This window comes from Neopsephotus bourkii, unplaced genomic scaffold (genome assembly GCF_033783945.1).
Source record: "Neopsephotus bourkii isolate Nb327-2 ecotype Australia unplaced genomic scaffold, CSIRO-AGI_Nbou_v1 NB_196, whole genome shotgun sequence".
NCBI lineage: Eukaryota > Metazoa > Chordata > Aves > Psittaciformes > Psittacidae > Neopsephotus > Neopsephotus bourkii.
Window position 1 is genome coordinate 9,165,282 of NW_026900709.1, and position 21,169 is coordinate 9,186,450.

Consider the following 21,169-nt stretch of genomic DNA (forward strand, 5'->3'; position numbering starts at 1 on the left):
CCTGGGTCTTTTGTTTTTTTTTGTGAGCTGAGTTACTGAAGGAGTTGTGTACCCTCATAATCCCTCCACCATCAGTCCACTGTTGCCAGTTTCGGTAGCATATTCTTCCTACCGTGTCTTCTGTTCTGTCACTACAGATTCAGACAAACTCAGAATTTCTGGGAAAAAAAACGTGTCCTGTTTTCAGCTTCTTTTCCTCTCTGTAGGAGGCATCAGCAAATCTTTCAAAAATATTTGGTGATGCTTTAGAGTTCAGATTCCTTCTGAGCAAGAGGTCTGTAGTAGGTAAAGCACCAGAAGAAAGGGCTATATTCATGTTTTCACAGGATGATTAATTCAAACTCTGAAAAATTTCCTGCCCTGAATTATAAAAGAACTTATTGAACACAAGACTGTAAACAGGGTATGATGTCATTCTTGATGGTATTAAGTAGCACCGCTCTTCTCCAAAAGCTGAAGTTTACAAGAAGGTTTTCTCCAGTATTAAATGTTCTTGTTTTTCCTTGTGCAGATGAACCACAAATGAATTACCCCAGGATTTCCCATGTTTGCATCATGTTCTACAGGCACGATAATGGAATTATAAAAGATACTGTAAAACTGTTTAAGTTTGATTTTAATGTTTGTCATTTAAAGTGTTATTATTTTCCTATTAAGTACAATTACAAAACCTGATGTTTCCTAGTGTAGTGATTATATTTATGATAGAGTTCTGTACAGTTTACAAAACAGAACTCTCTTATAACCTTTTCGTTTTGCATGGCTCACAGGTGGGCTGGCAAGGCCAAAGGTTTGGGAATCATATTGGGTGTTTGCTTAAATTTAGGAAACAGAGAAACCCCTGACGATCAGGAACTGAAAGGGGCAAGCAAAGCAGAAGGCACGGTGGTTCAGCTGGGGGGTTTTGTGCTTCTGGTCCGACAAATCCCACAGGAATTGGAAACCACCGAGGTAACCACGGCCCAGGGACAATAAACACGCTGTGCTGGAGGAGGCTACTTCCAACAGCAACTGGTGCTGAAGGAATACCCGGGTCCCGGTGCGCGGCGGTGCCGGGGTGATGGCTGTGCCTGCCTAGGGCTAGCCCGTCGGGGTCAGCGCTCAGACCTGGGGCGCTTCAGCCTTAACCAGAACCACCGAGACGCCGCTCCCGAACTCGCGGGCGGCAATAGCGACCGAGCCGGGGCCGCCCATCACTGCGGGCGCTGTGACAGCACTTCCCCGCGGCCGGGGCACGGGCGCGGCCACAGGTACCACCAACCTTGCCGTCGCCAGGCGCAAGCTCCGCCCCGCGGGCGACCCCCCTGCCCCTGCGCGCCCCACCTGCGGCAGCTGAGGCGGGGCGGCGGCGGGAGGGCGCTGGGGCCGGGCGGACGCATGCGTCGGGACGGCGGCAGCGGGCTCAGCCGCCGGGGTCCGGCGGAGTTGGGACGTGCTCGGCTCGGTGTGGACGGAGCGGGGCTGCCGCGCCCGTCCGCGCCGCGTCCCCGCTTCCTTCTAACTGGTGGCTGAGGTAAGGGGTGTGCAGTGCTCTGGGGCTCCGCAGGTGCTGGTGGGGACCTTGCTCAATGTCACGGACGGAGGAGGGCGAGTTGGAGTCGGAGCGAGAGCTCTGCGCGCTGGGGATGCTCAGCTGCGGCCGGAGCCCCGGGTCAAGCGCACTCCTTTCCGTCCGGCCGGGGAAACTTTGCCGGAACAGAGCGAGTCCAGAGGCGGGAGGGGCGGCGAGGGTTTCCCCAGGGGTTCCGCCTGCCCCGGCGGAGGGGTTCATCGGCGTCTCTCGCAGCTAAGCTTGTTTCCAGAAAGGATAAAGCGCGCCTCTAAATAGGTCAGGATCTTCAGCAGTGCATGCGGTTTGCCTAGCAGTTCTTTTTACTTTCTAGCACTAATGGGGCTCCTCTTCTTGGGCTTCAAGTCTAGACTGAGATCTGTTTTCTTTGCATACTGGGTGACTTTTTTAAAGCCCAAACAGTTGCGTGAGTGTAGCTTGGCTTTCCTGTTTTATAAATCACGACGGCTTTGGAAAAGGTAAATTTCTTCCGCCAAGGAGGAATTAACCTACTTGAAGGAGTCATCCTTGATGAGCTAATTACCCCAAATAAGTGTAAGTGTTCTGCTTCACCAGCTTCATTGCTGGATGGTGGTGGCATGTGTAAAATGGTAAACTTTATGTCCTGGTGAGACTTATGTTTAAAAGCATTTGGAGATGTAGGTGCAAGGCTGTGTTTTCTGGGAATGCAGACACGAAATTTCTTTGTTTCAGAGGAGTTGTCAGGATATTGATCTACGTGTGAATGCTCGTGTTTGTTTTCTGATGATGTTTTGGCTCCTAAGCAAACTAGGGAACTCTCTTCATGGGTTTTAAGTGTTCTGGGCACTAGGTCTTTATTGTTAAGCTTGAGTGGAACAGTTTGTAAATGGAAAAGTTAGGGAAGTGTGGCACTGCGAGTGCTCAGAAGTTGAAATAAATCTTCAAGTGAGCATTTAACTACAGCTAACTACTGCTTTTAGGAGGAGCAAGGTGATAGATTTGTTTCTCATCATCTTTGCTGCTGCTTCAGTGGTGTGTTTCACAAAGTGTAAAAATAAGGTGCAAAACAACTCCTTTATTACTGTGAAGAGCCTGTAAGTTTTCTTATTTGAATGAAATATAATATGAACTGATAGTGTAAGAGCATTAAGGGGATGGAGATACGTCTGTGTGATTGCAATAGATGCAGATGAAGCATTGTCACTGCAGGTCCAGAACAAGAGATAATGTCCTAACACTGGTGGGACACCCAGGCTGGTAAAACAGGGAGGATATGCTCCTCAAATCTTCAGTCTCTGATGGCAGCATTGCGTTCACCAGGGGATGCAGCCATCCCATACCCTCTTACTTCAGATCTGGAAAGGATTAAAAAATGTCTCTTTGCACAGTCCGGAGCTGAGGCTAGATGGGTTTGAAAGGTTTATGCTGCTGCTTCTTTTCCAGGTAAATAATCTTGCAACTCCTTCCAACTCACAGGTCAGTAGACTGCCTAGAGGGAGGGACAAGGGTTTTCTTCTTTTTTCTTGGTTGCTAAAAGTGTTCCTTCATGGCTGCAAACGTTTTTCTGGTGTTCAGTCTTGCTAGATGCATTTTGTGTACCTCCAGTTGTGTACTTTACCAATGAGCAGGGATTAATGTGGCTGTGTGAACTCTGGGGCAGGGGAAGAGAAACTGGAAATGGTAAAATTGGTCATGTTACTAATGTCTTGTTCTGTTGTTTGGTTAAATAATCCAGAAGGTAGTAAGAAATTAGAAAGGAAAGAATCCTCTTACATGATATCTTTGCTAAGTTACCAAGTTCCTGTATTGTGTTTTCCCCCACAATGAATAATTTAATGAATGGATGCTTAGTTAAGCTTAAAAGTATTAACAAAAAGTAGCTGGAATCAAGAGGTTGTGCCGTCTTGTCTCTTCCCTCACTAGCAGGAGCTGTCCATCGCCTTTGTGCTCTGCCTGCGCTATGCACTCTCTCTGTAGGGATGAATGTATTCACACCAGCATCAGGCTCTCTTAGCCAACTGTTCTGAACTGTCTGCATCTTTTTTTCTTCTCTTTTTCATCTCTTTAGCTAAGTTTTAGTCGAGTGGATATCTTCCTACTTGAATATAGTTGTTCAGGTTTCAGGCAGTATAAAAGCATGAAAAAGCCTTGTGGAAGGTAATCTTTTAGGGGAGTGTAGGCTTCTTAGTTAACCAGCTCTGCAAGTCCTAAGATTTCAAACAGCAATGATGATTGCTGCATAAAAAGTAACAGATGCTTAACCGCCATTGCAGTCTTTGCTCTTCAGGTTATCACAAGGGACTGTGGCTTGAGAATATTTGCTGTAAGAGTCTGAGAGTGTATGAAATGAGGCATTAGTGTTATTTTTAAAATGAGCATATGGTACAGCTGTGGTAGTCTCAAATCCTGAAACACTCGTCAGGCTGTTTTGCGACGTAACAATATGGAACTGGAGTGCAAGGCTCTCTCTAGTGTACTGAAGTACAGTGCAAAGCTTGAGTCATTTGTAGTTAACGGGAAGAAAAGATGACATAGCAGTTTGACTAGCTTGCTTTCTGAAATTTTGCTATTACTTTGTTATATGTCTTAAAAACATTGAAATTCTTTGAATGTCAACTTGTAGCAGATAAACATTTTAGTCCTGTAACTTTTGCACTTCATTCAGAAAACTTTAGTACTTAATATGTCACCCATCAAGATAGAAGCACAAGTATCTTATCTGATATGACCTTGTATTACCTCTGATGCAATGAAGGTAGAGGCAGATGTTAAATGCCATAGTATCCCTGTAACAAAAGGGGGAATTTACCCAAATTCAGTGACTGCACTTGCATCTTTTATCCTCAGGCTGATGAATGCTCAGAGTTGAAGGAATTACTCTTCTCTGTGACCACATTATGCCTGTCGCTATGTAGGTTGGTAGATATTTGCCAGACACTCTGCTTGCCTAACTTGACAGAGGAAGTTAAAATTTTGGCTGAAGGGCTGTTTTCTATTGTTATTTTGCCCACAGATGCAAAATGTAGAGACTCTTTTCATAGGTAAAATTTCTCTTTTTACTGCAGCTTCACAGAGCATGCATGATCTTAACACAGGAAGTTTATGGGTTTTGTTACAAGTGACAGTGTTTTTAAAACAAACATCTAAAACATTTTGAAAACTCGCATCCTAAGGATTCCCCCCCCCCATAAAATTTGTTTGGCTTCTGATTTTATGTAATGTACAGAGCAAACTGGGGGAATTGCAACAAAAATTGGATCAGTGAAGTTGTTTGACATAATTCTATGTTGTTGGAGAAGGTGCTGCAAAGCAGTAGCTAGTATTCTAATACAGCTGCATTCAGTGGAAGAATATACTATTAAGTAAGCATTGCTTAATTTATGACATCAGTAGTAGGTTGGTAAAAATAACAATTCACAATTTATTTTAGTATAATGTGTTTTTTAACAACCGGAGGGTCACGGTCTTACCCTGTTTGCCAAAAGGCCTTTTTTTCTTATGCCCTGCAGTACATCATATTTCATGAAGTTGAGCTAGTATTTCCAAGTGATGAATCATGTCCATTAACTTTTGCAGTTTTATCGCTTCCTTTCTAGAGGAGTGTTCTCATCTGATTATTTGCAACAATTCTTTTGAATTTCTCAAATGTAAAGCTTAGAATCTTAACACATACACTGAACATTTTACTTACAACTGTGATTTTTCTTATGCATTAGCTAAAGCTGACATTGCTTTCTATAAACATATTAATTGACATGTTAAAAATTCATTAGAGAACCTGAGCTGCCAAGGCTTGTAAAAATAGAAGGCTTGTAAACTAATCTAACTATATCAGTGCAGTTCCAGTCCTTTGCTTATCAATACTGGTACTTTACTAATTTGCTGCTGCTGAATTGCCAGGTGGATTTTAACATGACAAGTGGTGCTAATACACATCTAGGCATGTTATATCTGTGCTGTTTACATTATTGATGATTTTTTTTTGGATATGAGCAAGTTAGGCTGTTATGAAAAAATTGCTAATACTTCATTCCTCAGTGAAATTATGGAGTAACTCTGTCTATTGTCAACACTATTTTGATGCTAAGCATTTAGAATAAGGAATTTAAAGGACAGAGTAGCTAAACATGGGTACAAGTAGAAGCTTTAGACACCTGAAGTCTTTTTCATCTCGCTTTATATCTCTAAATTCTTTTCAGGTACATAGCCTCTGTTTAAGTGTTTCATAGGTTTTAAAAGGTTGTGAGTTTGCCTTGAACACAGAGACGGCATAAATAGGTTTCTGTTTACAAATAGATGAAATGCACTTTCTTCTGTGGCAGAATGCAGGATCTGCATAATTATGCATCTTGGTTCACAGTTTTGTAGAGCTATTTTTGGCGATTTTGCTGTGTTACAGGATGATGGCTTTCAGTATTGATAAAATGCTATGATTCTGGAATATACTGGACAGTGTTTCAGTACTCTTGGCTTTCTGTTGGTAAATTGGTGCAGGCATGCCAGTGCTGAAAGTATGGAGGATTTGGGGCACACCTGCAAGTAAGTAATTCATTCTGCATGTGAAGTAGGGTACATCTTTTCTCCTACAACTCACTGAATCATACCAAGAAATGTCTCCTCTTGCAAACAAAGCTCAAAGCCAGTCCACACTGATAATATGATGACGTTCACGCCATCACTTGTATCTGTGTGGCAGGGAAGGTGATCCTTGTCAGACTAAGGTAAACCTTGTATATAAAGGAAGGCTGTGTAACAGGTTACTGCAGACACTGAAGAGCAGTTCTATAGCTGACTGAAATTACAGGGTTAAGGTCAGGAAAGCAAACTAAACTGAGGTGAAGTTTGAATTACATTGTGATGTTAAAACATACTTTTTTTACTTTTTTAATGTGCCGTGGTATTTTTATGGTTTGTGAGGCTTTTGGTGCATCATGGCAGCCAAAATGCTGCCGTTCTACAACTAGTGTCTTCTCATGCTGAGGGGTTCATAATCAATTTACTTAATGGTGGCTCGTGCAGTGCTGATTCCCAGCAGAGGATGCCACCTACTGAATCTTTAAAACTACTCAGCATTACTCAACTTGCAAGATCTAATGAGTTTATAGCAGAAGCGGTTATGGCTGTAGGCCATGTTGTTCTCTCAGTATATACTTGTGCAGGTACCAGAAAGTTAAACATATGGTAGGAGACTTTGTTTAACAGCTCATGCTGTTGAATTTTAATCTGACACTTCTCAGTACATCCCATTTAAATACAGTAGACTATCAGGTCTCCTTAGTCCTATTACAATTTGATACAATTTCAAAGATTAATTAATTTAAGGATCAGTGATGTGACAAGCAGCATTAGTACAGTATGCTTTGACATGGGAAGAGAGGAAAAAATAATGTAATTTTTATGTAACTTGGTTTACACATTACAGTGTTTATTTGTGTCTGTCATAATTCTGAGCTTTAGAAATGAGCCTGTCTTACTAAGCTAGAAAAAACTTGTTGAGCATAGAAGCTCTTTATCAAGGTGTATCCTAGAGAAGATGAGTTTGGGTAAGATATTACAAGTAAACACTCTCAAAGTTCTTACTCTGCCTTTTGTAGCAAGATTTCTGAAGGAGGTATAGGAACGTTTGAATAGGGTTTTATAATTGAAATGCTAATATAATACAAGCTAGGAGAGGAGTACCTAGTCTCTGTCTTTGCATGACTGCTTATAACAAAAAAAAAAATATTATTGCATAATCTTTCTTCTTTTGGCCACCTACTAATAATTGGATGGTGAATCTTTGACTTGGAATTGCAAATGCATGTAAGTGCCTAGATGCACTTCATTTTTCTTTTAAAATTAGATTATTTAATACATCTTGCTAATTAAGAAAACCCCTTATAAATCAGTGTCAGAGTTTTACAGAAAAAGACTCTGCCTTTGTTCTTTTCTGCAGTCTGTTATCTGCAATGCAGGTGCAGTCTATGCCAGACAGATGCATATTTGGTAGATTGTGGGGCCTGTGCATAGTCAATACTGTGTTTGATGCTTAACCTTGTCACTTGTAAATCAGAAACACAAGAATACCCATATTGTAGATGTCAAACAACATTAAACCAACCTAAAACTTGCAAGGTTAGCTATCTGAAAATGAGGAAATGCCAGAAATAGTTGTCTATGCAACCTTAACTGAGTGTGCTGGTGTGTATAATCAGGAGTAATTTTTGTTTGTTGGTTTGTTATTTGGGTTTTTGGTTGTTTTTTTATTGTTGTACTCTCACCAAGCTTTGTGCACAGGTTTGCTTACTGACAAATAACTTGTCCTGGACCTCTTGGTGCATGGCATGTTGCTCAAATATTATTCTGAGAATGTGGGCTTTTCACTGGTTCTCAGCCTGTAGTAGCTGTGTGCTTCACAAAGTGAAACAAACAAACAAACCCCCAAACTAATCTTTGCAACACTTCTATGACACAAATGAATGGCCTTCTCTCGACGTGGGGACTGTGGAGCTTGTGCACAGAGAGAGGTCTTCAACAATATTGGATGCTCAGTTTGAGTCACAGGGACTGGTATGTTAACACTTGGTATTTACAGCAGAGCTTCTGTTGCTTTGAATGACAGCATTAGCATTCAGCACTTCTCTGAACCAGAGCTTACAGTTATCAAGTTAGGCTCCCAGAAAAGGCGTGCACAATTAGTGATTGTGGAAGGATTGATTTAAGGAACTTGCATAGCATTGCTAGCAGCTCTGTGGTAGAGCCCAGGCTACAGGTAGATTCCGCACTGCAGCATTCAAGTACCTTGAGAGAATCTTTTTCTCTTGCAGCCTCCTGCTCTTCTTCCAGCAGCAAATGAAGTAGTTTTTTCAGGAGGTAGCTCTTCTTATGACTTACATTGATTGTCTTGACTCATCTCCAGTCTTTGAGGAGAAGGAAAACATGATCTTCTAATTTAAAGAACCTAAGGAGTCATGGTAAATGTTAAACTGTTCATTAGTGCTTTGCAAGTGTTTTAGATCCAGAGCCCGGCTTCTGGAGCTTGTGGAATGATTGAAGAAATGAACTTCATACTGCTGTGTGGAGCAGCATGAGAGGCTTGGATGTACTTTTTCTGAGTTTCACTGGTATTTGTTCAGATATCATCATATCCCAGTCTGGAGAACTTCAGCATATATCTTTTAGGTAGGTCACATCAGAAGCAGCAGAACCTTATCACAAACAGTTTGGAGCACTCAAAATGGAGGTAGAACACTCTTAGTCCTATAGGTAATGAAGATATGAAGCGTTCTAACATATGGTAGGGATGTTTGATGCTATCGCCTTATTCTATATAGTATTAAACTGCTTAAAATTAATATATATTGTCTGCAAATTCATAAAATAAATTTTGAAGGCAGAAATCACTCTTCTCTTAGAGGTATCTGAGATTGCTATAGCTTTACTGGTCTAGGTTTGAATAAGACTACATCCACTGTACTCGGGACCTTTTCTCTGCTGCAGGCAGGTAACAGATGTAAGTGGTATTCCTGAAAGACTAGACAAGAGCCGCCTACACTGGCATTTTCTTTGTCTTTCAGAAAGACAGGTTTGAGAAAATGCTTCAAGTCAAATTTTGCCGTCTTTCCTCACCAACTCAAGAACACCACAAAAATAGCTTAAGAAACCAGGCAATGGAAATTTATACACTTCAGCAAGCATCAGAGAGAGTTGCATTGATGATCAGTAATAACAAATGTTGACAGAACTAATGTCAAAATTTGATTATATTGTCAACTTTGCAATTTGGTTATGTTGTCGACAATGTTGCAATGCCATGTTAACGTTATGAATTTGATGAGTCACATTTTTCCCCGTCATAATTAACAATCAAACATGTAACACAAATAGAATGGGGATGAGAAAGTGAGAGGTAGACAAAACAAGAATGCTGTAATGCTTAGTTTTTACCTCAGGTGAATTTTCATTAGCCAGTATTTCTGCAGATAACGTGGTGGAGGTTGGTTTGTTTGTTACAATTTAAAAACAGCTAGGAAAAAACCTACCCTTGAAGGACTTCTCTTATTTATTTGTAGCTCTTAGAAGCTTTTCACCTTGTTTTATTAAGTTTCTCTGTTGTAGTTTTGTAAGAAAGGACTGTAATTTTCTTCACCATCTGTAAAGTGGACATTGGATCTTGAGCAAGGGTAGCAGAAACTTCCTTCTTGTTCAGAGGAAATGATTTATGGTAATCTGATTTGGCAAATATTGTGGGTTTGTTGTTTTTTTTTTTTTTTTTTTATTTAAAAAGAACATGCTGGTGTTAAACCCCAGATGATACAACAGAGGAGGCTGCAAAGAGTCTGTGGCCAGCAGGAGTGTGTGGGGTTTGTAATCTCTACATGCAGCACTGCAGCTGCTTCCTGCTTTATATGCTGTGCGCAGTTGATCAGAGAGCTATTTTGCCATGTGATTGTGATAACTATGGGAGCTCTCATGGAGAGTTAGGAGTCAACAGCATGTTCCGTGCTGGGTGTGGGGGTCTTTAAAGATTTGCTTTTGTACACTGCCGCTGTTAAAAATGTGGTTGTAATACTAACACAATGCTTTTTATGGAGTAGCTCTTGTTTTTACAGAGCTGAATATCACATTTTGTGTGACACTGGATCAAAGTTTTCAATGTTTCTGATTATTCTTCTTGATTATATATTTTTGAACCTGCTTCTGTCATTATGTTGCTACTGTTGTGCTGCTTCTCCATCTTATGAGAGCCCTCAAATTCCTTTCATGTCAATGACTTGTTGCAAAAAACCCAGATATATTTTAAAATTAGTTACAAGGTTCAAGTAGCTGGCTTTGGGCCAGGAAAGTATTCTGTGTTGTTTAAAAGTATAATTTCAGCTCTCTGAACCAGCTAGCTTTCAAAAACAGGCATCAGTGATTGTTTAAGCATTGTCAGAATCTTTCTAGAATGCTTGTTACTAGTGTTTGTATTTTATGTTTTTCCAAGTAGCCATAGGCAGAAGCTAATTCACTTATCACAGTACTGCCAAATACTGCCTGGAGTTCATAGGAATGTGTCAAGATGAAAAAATTCCCTGAGATTGTTTGGGATCATTCAGGTCTGAGGGTTGCAGGAGAGTGAACTGTGGCTTTGTCAGCAGACTGCAGGTAGCCCCGCCTGGCCCCTGCTGTTCCTGACCATCCTCTGTACCTGTGTCTTTGATGTCCCTTCAGACAGCCTTAGTCTTTGGTTTTTCCTTCAGTAGTTGTATTTCTTGGCTTTTCTAATTTCTTGACCCCTGCATGGACTTGGTGAGATGAGTATTTGATCTAGTTGTGTATCTGATCCATGTCCCCATTCCTGATTGCAGCCTAGCTCCAACAAATTACAAGAGTGGCCAGTGAGTCGGTGGGATGCTTGAGATACCCAACTAAAATGTCAGTCTTGACATGGATGATGAATGCATTGCATTCAGCAATGCTGATGCATTTTTATTTTCCATAAAAAAACGTTTTTGAGCCCCTCTTCCAGTTAGTCAAGCATGAAATAAAAGTTTTGGGGTTTTTTGGTTTTGTGTGGGTTTTTTTTTTCAAGCAAACAAAAAACCTTATACTTTATTTGCCTTCAGTAAAAAATAATGCTTTTTATTTTTAAAGCCTAGTTGTCAAACCTGTGTGTACAGAGTGGAAAAAATTTGTTCTTCCTTGTTTTAAGCTGTTTGTTGGAAAACTAAAGTTAGAAAAATGGAGTATGAGACTATCATGTAAGCACTTGAACAGAACTTGATAATGGGCAGTTAAGCATTATTGAGACTTATGAATGTATATGTTTTACAATGTATATAGTTAATAATTACTGAGATTAATTCTCTTGCTTTTGATTAATTTCTTTAGATACAATTATTAGATCACTAAAAAGAAGGTGAAAAAAGAGTAAAAATAAAATATATATCCATATTGCTACAAAAAATCCTTTAGAGAAAAAGCTCTTGGAGTTAGAGGATCATGCTCAGGCTGTATTTTTATATGCCCTTGGTATAACTATTTTCTCGCTTGCTAACGGATGCTCTAGGTGTCATAGTATTAATATGCATACTTAAAAGACCTCTTGAGTTATGATATATATATATATATTTCAGTTAACATGCCTGCATCAGATTTACCTCTGACTCTTCAAAGATCTTTTACGACATAATTGCATCAACTGAGAAATCTGGTATCAGGAAATAGATTGCTTTTTCTCAAGTGAGCCATACATTATTGGCAAAAGAATTCTGTAAATAGCCTGAAGTACTCACACTTCAGTTTAACTGCTAGATTTAGGCTCATTTGATTAATGCTTTGCCTCAGTGCATGTAGAGATTTCTTGGGTTGTGAACTTATTTCATCAGAAGCATAGGAGTTTGCTGTAATTGGAAAAAACCCTACTGACTGAGTTCAAAGGCTGGATACAAGACTGTGCTGCAATACATGTGTGCAAGGGAAAGTTAAGTCTTTATTAAAAAAGAAAAAAAGGGTGACTCAGGATTTCATGGGCTTCCATATGCTAAGAAATTAAATATTGATGTCTTTCATGTAGTAATGCCACCTCTTAGAAGAAAATACCTATCTGCTTGAAATGTCTCTTAATTTTTGGCAATATTTTATGCAAAATATTTAGAGCTCTCTGACATGCAACAAAGATGATATGCTTTGACCCTTTAATTAGTTCTCATTCTGTCTTGCATGATTTATAGCTCATTGACTCCTACGTAAAATTGACATGAATAAATGAAGCAGAAAGCTAGAAGGGGTTCACATGTCTAGTTGTTTAATAGTTTCCCCTAGCCAGGTTGCTGGTGTGCTGGAGGAGGAGAAAGCAGCCATAAGGCTCTCATTTATTATGGCAAGGATGTAAAAGTCTCTGTTGCTGTGACTTTGCTTCCTTGTCACATATAGAATTCATTGGAGCGAGGAGGGAATGTGGCTTTCCATAAAGCATAAAACTAGAAGGTAGAGATAGAAATGCAGATGTAATCTATCTTGGACAAATTTAGCTTAATGCAGCTATTTCATATATTCAGAATCTAGCTCTAACTTTTCTTGATAGTAGAGGAATAGTATTCCAATGTGATTTAATTCCAGTAACAGGGTGGAAAACCCGTAGCAGGCCAGATGTTTTTCTTACCTAAAGGGTTTTGTTGTGTGTTTTTTCAAATGGCTACTTTGAACACTTAAGTAACATTTTTGAAGAAAGAGGCAATTGCTGTATTACTCTTACACCTGAAGTTTGTGTTTCAGATTGTCTTTACCTCTTTGATATGGTTCTAGTACTCTATATAACTACAATACTGTAAACTCAAATTAGTTAATTCTGGATTCTTAATAGCTTAAGTGGTCTGGAGTGGGGAGGGGAAAAAAATCAGGGATATCATTGAAGTCAGAAATGAACTGACCAGTTTTGTTTTGATTTCTAGAAATCATTTGCTTTCTGTTTGGGGCATCTGCTTTCAGTAATCACTAGGGAGAGCCATCTGAAACAGAAGTGGAATGAGAGGTCCTATTTATTTTGCTGTGTTTCATTTCAAGAATTATCACCTTCTGCTGAGAGTGCAGTAACATTACAAGTATACCTGTTTATAGCATCTGTGTGTGGGACAAACATGTAATTCTGAATCTGTTGTGATCTACAGGAGTTTTCTACATATTCCAGCACGTGTCCATTCCTTATTTAGTCTGTAGTGCTCTCTCTGTGGAGGCACGAGGGCTAGAGTCTTTGCTGGCTCACATCTGAGAGCTGTGGTCTGTCCTGAGAGATCTGTAGGTTTATCCTTTTTATTTTCTTCCCCCCCCCCCCCCCCCCCCCCCATGATGTTTGGACTTACTGTTACTAATCTTCAAAGAGCTCTGTGGTACTTCTGCAGTTTACGTGATACTGTGCAGGTGAGCTACTGAGTTTGTAAGTGAAGACTTACCTCCTCCCATGTTGGGAGACGGTGTCTGACACATCTTGGGGTTCACAGCGAGTACTGTTTTGCTATTGCAAGGTGTTTAGTCATTAATTAGGCTTTGTAGAATTTACAGGTTCTTCCTTCATGTTTCTGATCACCTTCTCATACTCAATTTTTTCAGTGTTATTGGTTTTCAGTGTGTCTTTTGGAACCAGCAGTCATTGGAACAGCTGGTTTAGGAATTTTCAGATATCTGGGGAAAAAAATTACACTCCCCCTCTTCCGAATGTCCTCCAAGCACTGGCAGTGGGTCTGATTGTGCAAGCAGGCTGTGTGGATCATTGTTGTGTTAGCGTCTTTGGCTTCTGGGGACTGGACTCTTATAATTCTTTCAAACACCAGTAGCAGAGAAACTGTGATTTGCCATTTTACAATTGCAGTATGTGCTTGCTTCATGACTGCAGTTAAGATGACAGAATTACAGTGTTCAAGGAACTGTGCAACCTTCTGAGGTTGTGGCAGAGCTTGAGAAATTAGTGAAAAACAGACAGTACTGTTCTTGGAAAGATAGATCGGTCTTCTTAAACTGTATATTTGGTGCTAGCTTGTAATTCCAGAAGTGAATTATAGAAGTTTTCCCAGCACTTCTGAGATTGAGATTTCCCCTAAATTGCATCAAACAAGCTGTGATTTCTCCTAGACTTTTCAAGGAGGCTGTTTTATAATATGCAATAGGGATCTTGCTCAGAGTACAAAGTACATCAAAAGAGCCATTTTGAGAGTAGAGTAAGGAGTATACTTGCCATTCACCGAATAATCTTGAAAGTACCCCTGACAGAATGGCAAATTTCATAATACAGTCCCTTTCCCACTCTGTGTCCTGCTATATAAGACGATCTCTCTCATTCCTCTCATCTGGATGGAGGCTTTTTAAAGGTATTTGTCAGGCTTGTTTCTCAGTTGTTAAACAGAATTTTGGCAGTGGTGGTGGTTCCTGATTCTCTGCGTTTATGTTAGCCCCTTCGTCGCTACAAGGTGGGCTGAGATCATCTAATGAGAGCATCTCTGCATGCAAATGGGGATACCCTAAGAAAATGGACTTTCTAGTTTAAGTAAGTCATCAACTAGGAAAGGATGAGGCCTTGGGTGATATAGTTTAGTGTGAGGTGGCCCTTCCCATGGCAGGGGGTTGGAACTTGATGATCTTAAGATCCTTTCCAACCCTAACTACTCTATGATTCTATGAAAGAGTTTTAGTTAATATGATATATAAGCACCTGTGAGGAAGTATTGTAAGTAAACATGTTTAGATTTGCATAAGGTAATAGCTACAAGATGTTATTAAGATCATCCAGCATCTTAATTTTCTTTTGGCAGTGTTTTATCCAATTCTGAGTAGGCCCATCTTGGCTTAACTTGGGATATGATCAGTTATATTTTACAGGATGATATGTTTTGTAGGGAATTGGAATTTTAGTTACACATTTTTCCAGGTAAGAAATATATGTTGGTGAATATGTGAATGTAATAGGCTAAGTCTGGTAATATCTTTATGTACAAAGGTGTTTGCATACTTGCTCTTACGATGAGGTTACTACTGAACTATTCAGTTGTTCTTTTTCTCAACTCTGACGCTTTGAGGTACAGATACATTGATGTACCTGGCCCAAATAATACAAACATATTTGCACCCGTAAGTCCCTCCTTTTCTAGAGACATTGTCGCATGCCCACTGATCCACCTGTGCAGAAGCAATTGTAAGATCAGATCCTAAGCCTATTACTGCTACACATAATTAGATGTTAGGCTTGCACTATAGTGCAGTTTCTTCCAAGTGTCACCTGACATTAACTGAAGAACAGGAATGGTTAAGGACACTTAAACTGCTGAATCCTTGGAAAACCATTCTGAAGAGGTGGTGTTTTAAAACTGAGAACTGGGGACTGTGAGCCATTACCATATGTTAACTCCTTTCTGAACAAGGAGTCTTAAAATTATCCTCCTTGCTTAGTCTGCTTTTAGAGAATAAATATTTTTTCCTTTAAAATAATTTGGTAAACAAGCAATATCTAAGTATTAGTATTTGCTGGTGATTTCATATATCTGAATGGTGGTGTTTGCTGATAAATCTTTCTGCTTTGTCTCTATAAGGAATTTGGAATAACTATTTAAAAGGCAAGCTCAGTATGATCAAATATTTCCCAACTTGAATGAAATACTCTATTAAAACAGCAGACAGTGGATGCTGTACTGGCACTGTGTAGACTTGCTGTGTTCTAGGAACCTTAGGATTAGTGTTTATCTGTTCCATAAAGGACACAAATCATTTAGATTAGAAGTAATCTGATTGTATGGAAGTACAAATTATAGCACAAAGGCCATTCAAGTGGGTTAAGTGACCAGGGTTGGTAAACACCATATGACTGCTGATTGGTCGATGAAAGAGTATTAACTGAAAGATAATGATGGATTTTAATCCAAATCTCTAAAGCGCAACAGCTGTAGTTCCCAAACGAGTTCACTCGCAGAGTTTTAGGACACTGATTTATTTATTCTCAGCTATTTCTTTTGCACAAGAATTAATTTGAAATTAATTGAATTCCTATATAAAATATAGCTGTTCATTACAACTTTGATTAGATTTCTATTCCACTTTCAGTAAGTTCCCTATGATTTTTATGCACACCGGGGAAACTAGTGCTGTTTGTTTCCGTGTTCTGCAATATGCTAGGGTAAATTGTTCGTGTGATTTGATTTAAGAAAATCAGCTGATGTTCTTCCTTGTTCATGTCTTTCATCAACATACTATGAAGTCAAGTATTTAAAAAAGCCCTGGTATTCCATATGAACTTGTTTCCAGAGCGCTTACTGATGTTAATGCCTAAGAATAGCAAGTAAATATTTAACACCGGTGATAAATTATTGAATCTGTGTAGTGTGTTTTATTTCAGAGTGTCTATATGTAATTTAAAAATGGAAATTGCATCACATAACAATGAATTTATGATGCCTTGAGAGTGAGAAGTGGCAGCTCTTTAGGAGTACAATGTAACACTGTTTAGAGTGTGAACTGAAAAATTAGTCAGGCTGTATTCATTAATGACTTCAGTGCTGAGGCTATACTACTTTTTTTCTTTTTTTTTGGTGGTTGTTGCAATCGGAACTTTGATTGCAAAGTTTCAGGTTCTCTATTAAATTTTCCTCCCAAATTTATGGTTACCCTGAAATGTATGTGTTCATTAAAGGCATCAGATGAGTGACTGCAAAAGGAAAGTAATTTAACTTTGTGGTTCCCTGGTCCAGCAGTCTGTTTGGGAAGGTCAGTGAGAGAACAGATAAAGTTGGCCTAAATTATTCTTTATGGTCCAAGCAGACAGACACAGGAAGAAGAGTTAAGGTTAATTTAAATGATACTGGTTTGTCTTATATATCTAAAAAATGTGCATGATTAAACCAGGCCTCTATTGTTACTCAGGATTTATTCAGATAATCTAGGTAAGATATGCTGTCATGCCAGGAGCAAGCATTAGATCAGCCTGTGTACTGTACTTGCAGATTGTTTTGAGAGCAAAAATTGAGTCCTTAGGACCTAAGGCATGTTTCGTCCTTTTGATGTAGACACTATATATATATATATATATATACACACACACACTATATATAGCATTATATAGACACTATATATAGCATTAGTGCTATAGCAAGTGTAAGTAGGTATGGATCTTGTCCTTTGGATTTACAGTGTAATTCAAAATGCAGTTATAAAACCCTTAGCTTGTACAGAAGTTACTGGTGAATAACTTGCAGAACTGGGAGGACATTGTTCAGTGCATGTTGAAAGAAGACCTTGAATGCAGTTACATTACCTCAATCTGAAATGCCTTTAGAAAATCATAACAAAAAGCCTTGTGACCTACCTTGACTTGGTTTTGAAGCCTGTGCAGTCTCTTATTTTAATGTATTTTGTTATAAATGTGATAGATACTGCTTAGTTATTGAAATGCAAGAACTTCCTCCCTGAAAAGGTGATTAAACAAGACTTCCAGTAAATGGTAACTACACTGCAGGTGCTATCTTGAGAGTTAAAACTCTTTTTGAGTATTGGCTGGTGCATTTGGGTAACAGTCTGTTCTATTACTGCTTCATGGAAAGGGCAAAGCAAGAGAATCTGACAAGGTGCCCATATATGATTTCTATATGCATGTGAATTTATGCATACCCAGTGGTAGCAATGGAATATAATGATGTCATATGTCATGGTTGCTAAAGGAGTTGTGCGAGAACTTTGATCTCACCAAATTTGGCATAGAAAAGGAGATAACAATAAAGTAACCTGTAATTTTTTGTTCCTTGTGTTGACAGCCCAAATGTCTTCAAGTTTTTGCCTTTTTGAATGTGGCTAAGCCCTAGGCAATTAGCTGTGTGAATTTTTTGGTCGTTGGATTTTATGAAGCTGGACAAACCCAAAGGTGGACATGAAATTGCTTTGTACACTCCAATTACCTTTGGGAATTTTTGCAGTGTGAGGAATGTAAGCCTGGGCCACAAGTATGCAATGAGAAGATCAAGAAGATACGAATGGTGACTGTCCCATGGCTTTCTTCTGAGAATTTGTCGTGATACAGTGTGGGCCTTAAATATCTTTAAGAGGTCAAGAGCTTGAGGCTGATCAGTACCAGGGTGTAGTTGTACTGTGGCTGAAAGATCTGCTGTAGCATCTGTAGTTGCACTGATTGTAGAGTTAGCACTTGAGCTGCTGCTTTCTCCCAATTGCCTGTTTTTTAAGTTGGTTTGCGCTTTCTGTTTATTTTTGAGAAGGGGATTTTCATGTATCAAAGGGCAAGAGTGGGGATTAGGATATCGTCCTATTTCCTGAAAAATATTTTATCATCTCTAGCACTGCTGCAATGACCATCTGAGCAATTCCCCAGTTCAAAACATGAGCAGGATTGAAGAGACTTTCAGAGTATCAGCCTAGTTCTTAAAAGGTCTCTGAATTAAAGATGTTGTTGATTAAAAGTGTTTGGAAACCAAAACTACTAGCTCAGTTAACTTCTCAGTGTCAGTTTTGATTCCTGCTCTCAACCTGGGGAAAAGTCTTTAAATGTTAAACACAAACAAAATAAACCTTGAAAGTTGCTTCTGTAAAATTTAGAGCTTAATTCTTAAGCTTTCAATTCTTGCATTTGCAATGCTTGTTTGACAGTGCTTATGATGCTACTTAATGACTATGCAGTTTCTGAAAATAGCATTTTGACAAAATTTATGATTTCCTAGAAAAAGCTTTGTCTACAAAATGGGGCTTTCCAGGGAAAAGTAGAAAATTTAATTGGAAAATTTACAGCTGTATATATTTGGGTATTTCTTCTGGAAACCAAACCCTTAATATACATTCCTTCTCAAGGATATTCCATGGGATCTCTGAGCTCTAGTTGCTTTCTTGTGTAGTTTCCTGTGGCATATGACAGTCTGTTTCTGCTGACAGTCGAACTGGGCTTTCTTTGTTCATCTCTTAGCTAAGAACTGATAAATATCTGAAAACAACTAAGTGGCATTTAATTGACAGTTTGGGTTACCGATTAAATTGGACATTTAGTATAAAATGAATGAATTACAATAGCTGAGAACCCTGATACTTGCCAGATATTTAACTGCTATACCTAATGAAACATGGTTAAACAAATGAAAAAATATTTGTATATTGCATGTAAGTATTTTGTTAAATGAAGTAGTGATGTCTGACCTTCCTCTTTTTTAGGGATAAGGAAGCAATAATGTTGAAATTGCAAAACTGATGCATTCCCATCTGGAGTTCAGGGAACTGGTTTGATTACTGCTTGTGATGAGTTCAGGCTGAGACAGATTGCAGAGAAGTGTTCTGATCAGGGAAAAGGAGATCCCGGTTTGTGGTTTTCCGTATGGGGTTACTTCCTTAGTCTTGAAAAATGAAGGCTAAGGGAAAGGGGAGGTTGTGGGAACACAGGGAAGAGGAAACACCTGCCTCCTCATGTGCTTACAGACTCCACACACCAGGGAAAGAGAATCATTAAACCAACAGCCAGTGTTCGCCCAGAACAAGTGGCTGGGGATCACCCTGGAAAATCTTGTATGGCCAAATACAGGTCTGATTGTCGGAACTCTGTTGGAGCTTCAGCCAGGCTGAAGGGCTGGACTTGAAGGTCTTTGTTTTAGGTCTTGTTTCTTATGGTGATAAAACACAGCAGCAGTACTGGACTTGGTCAAGTACATGGCTGAGAGAACATCAGTGTTCCTACCTAGCTGCCAGAAATATTGTCAACTCTGAATATTAAACAGGCTTGTCAGGTGCTAGAAGAAAATTGAAATCAGTTTCTTTTCAATTCCCTTCTAGGTTTTGAGCCTTCAGGGTTTATGTTTTCAGTCATCTCTGTAAGGATTAGAAGGATATTTAAAAAGCTAGAATTCCTAGGGATTTTTATGACGGCATGAGCCAGGCTGAAGAAAAATCCCTAATAATGAAGTATATAATTCTGAGAGTTATCAGTCCTGAATTGATGAGTGAAATGTTGGGAGTGAAAGAGACATCAGATGGATAAATTACTTTTTCTTAAGTGAACCTTTCCAAATGTTTCATGTTTCAAAATGTCATGTTTGTGATGTCCACACAGGAGGCATAATCAATCCACTGGGGTTTTTAAGGCAGTGTGTTTGAAATTGGGTTCAGTTATCAGATATTCAGCAAAGTACCACTTGAGAACAATGAGAGTATAAAAAGTATAACTTGAGAACACACTGAGTGAGCTAGTGTGAGAGAACAAGGTCTTCAGTAATCAGCAGATCTGTTAGAGGAATTATCGCAAGGATGTTTCGTGTTATGAAGCCAACTGCGTACACATTGCAAAAACTATTACCTTTTTCTTTTAATAAAAAGGTTAGGAAGTTGAAGCCCCACCTCCAGTCTCCAAGGGATGTGACAGCTCAGGCAAGGGAGAGAGATCTACTGAAATAAGGTATAAAAGTCAGCTTTACTGCAATCTTAAAGTTGTAAAGGGCTTTGAAAAGTGGATGACTGGAGAGAAATATCTCCTGAGAGTAAAATGGGCTTCTGAAGGATGACTTTAGCTGTAAATGCTAAAGTAAAAGCTTCTTGTTGTGCACCTCAGCATTTTCAAGTGCAAAAAATACATTCTGCTCACACTCCCATCTTTCTGGAGGTTATGTTTATTCAGAGGAGATCAACGACACATTTTCAGTGTGACTGCTTTCATCAGGAGTTTATCCCTTTGCAAAATGATGTTTTTACTTCTTATGGGAGCGATATGCATGAATTTCTGTGAAGACTTCAGAGTCATACTTGTGAAATAAAAGGTGAAAAAAACCTTCTATCTCTAAGGAGATGCCAGAATTGTATTCTGGATGGCAGAATAAGACTGTGACTTGTATAGTTTTATTTGTCAGATCTTTTTGTGTTAAGTAACTTTCTTATGGTATTGAGTTTTAATTAAGTTTATGATTACATGGATATTTGTTAAAGCCATGTGTTCTGCAGATAGCTTCAATAGATTGGGATTTGTGGTTGCTGCAGTACAGGAAGCAGTCTGGGGTGTTTTAAAGCAACTGACAATTTCATTTAAAGAAGAGAAAGTAAGCTTTTTGTTGAGGAGCATGGAGAAGTGCTACCTTGTGCACCTCATTGCTTCTGGTTGTTTATGTGGGGGAGAGAAATGACAAATCCTTTTCTTTCCATGTAGTTTTCCAGATTTTCTTTCTT

At 39.2% G+C, this 21,169-nt stretch overlaps 1 protein-coding gene across 5 annotated transcripts in view; it reads left to right on the forward strand.

Annotated features, from left to right (window-relative positions):
• Nucleotides 1-858: 858 nt before the first annotated feature.
• Nucleotides 859-21,169, forward strand: part of ZNF385B (zinc finger protein 385B) — a 169,008-nt gene continuing 148,697 nt past the window's right edge. Inside the window, exon 1 of one of the 5 annotated variants that reach the window (XM_061379276.1) lies at nucleotides 859-1,250. The gene's annotated coding sequence lies outside the window, so the exon portion shown is untranslated. Of the gene's footprint in view, nucleotides 1,251-1,322; nucleotides 1,514-1,709; nucleotides 1,829-2,808; nucleotides 3,008-21,169 lie in introns of those variants that run through there. The other 4 variants (XM_061379238.1, XM_061379258.1, XM_061379247.1 and 1 more) reach the window with 4 other exon arrangements.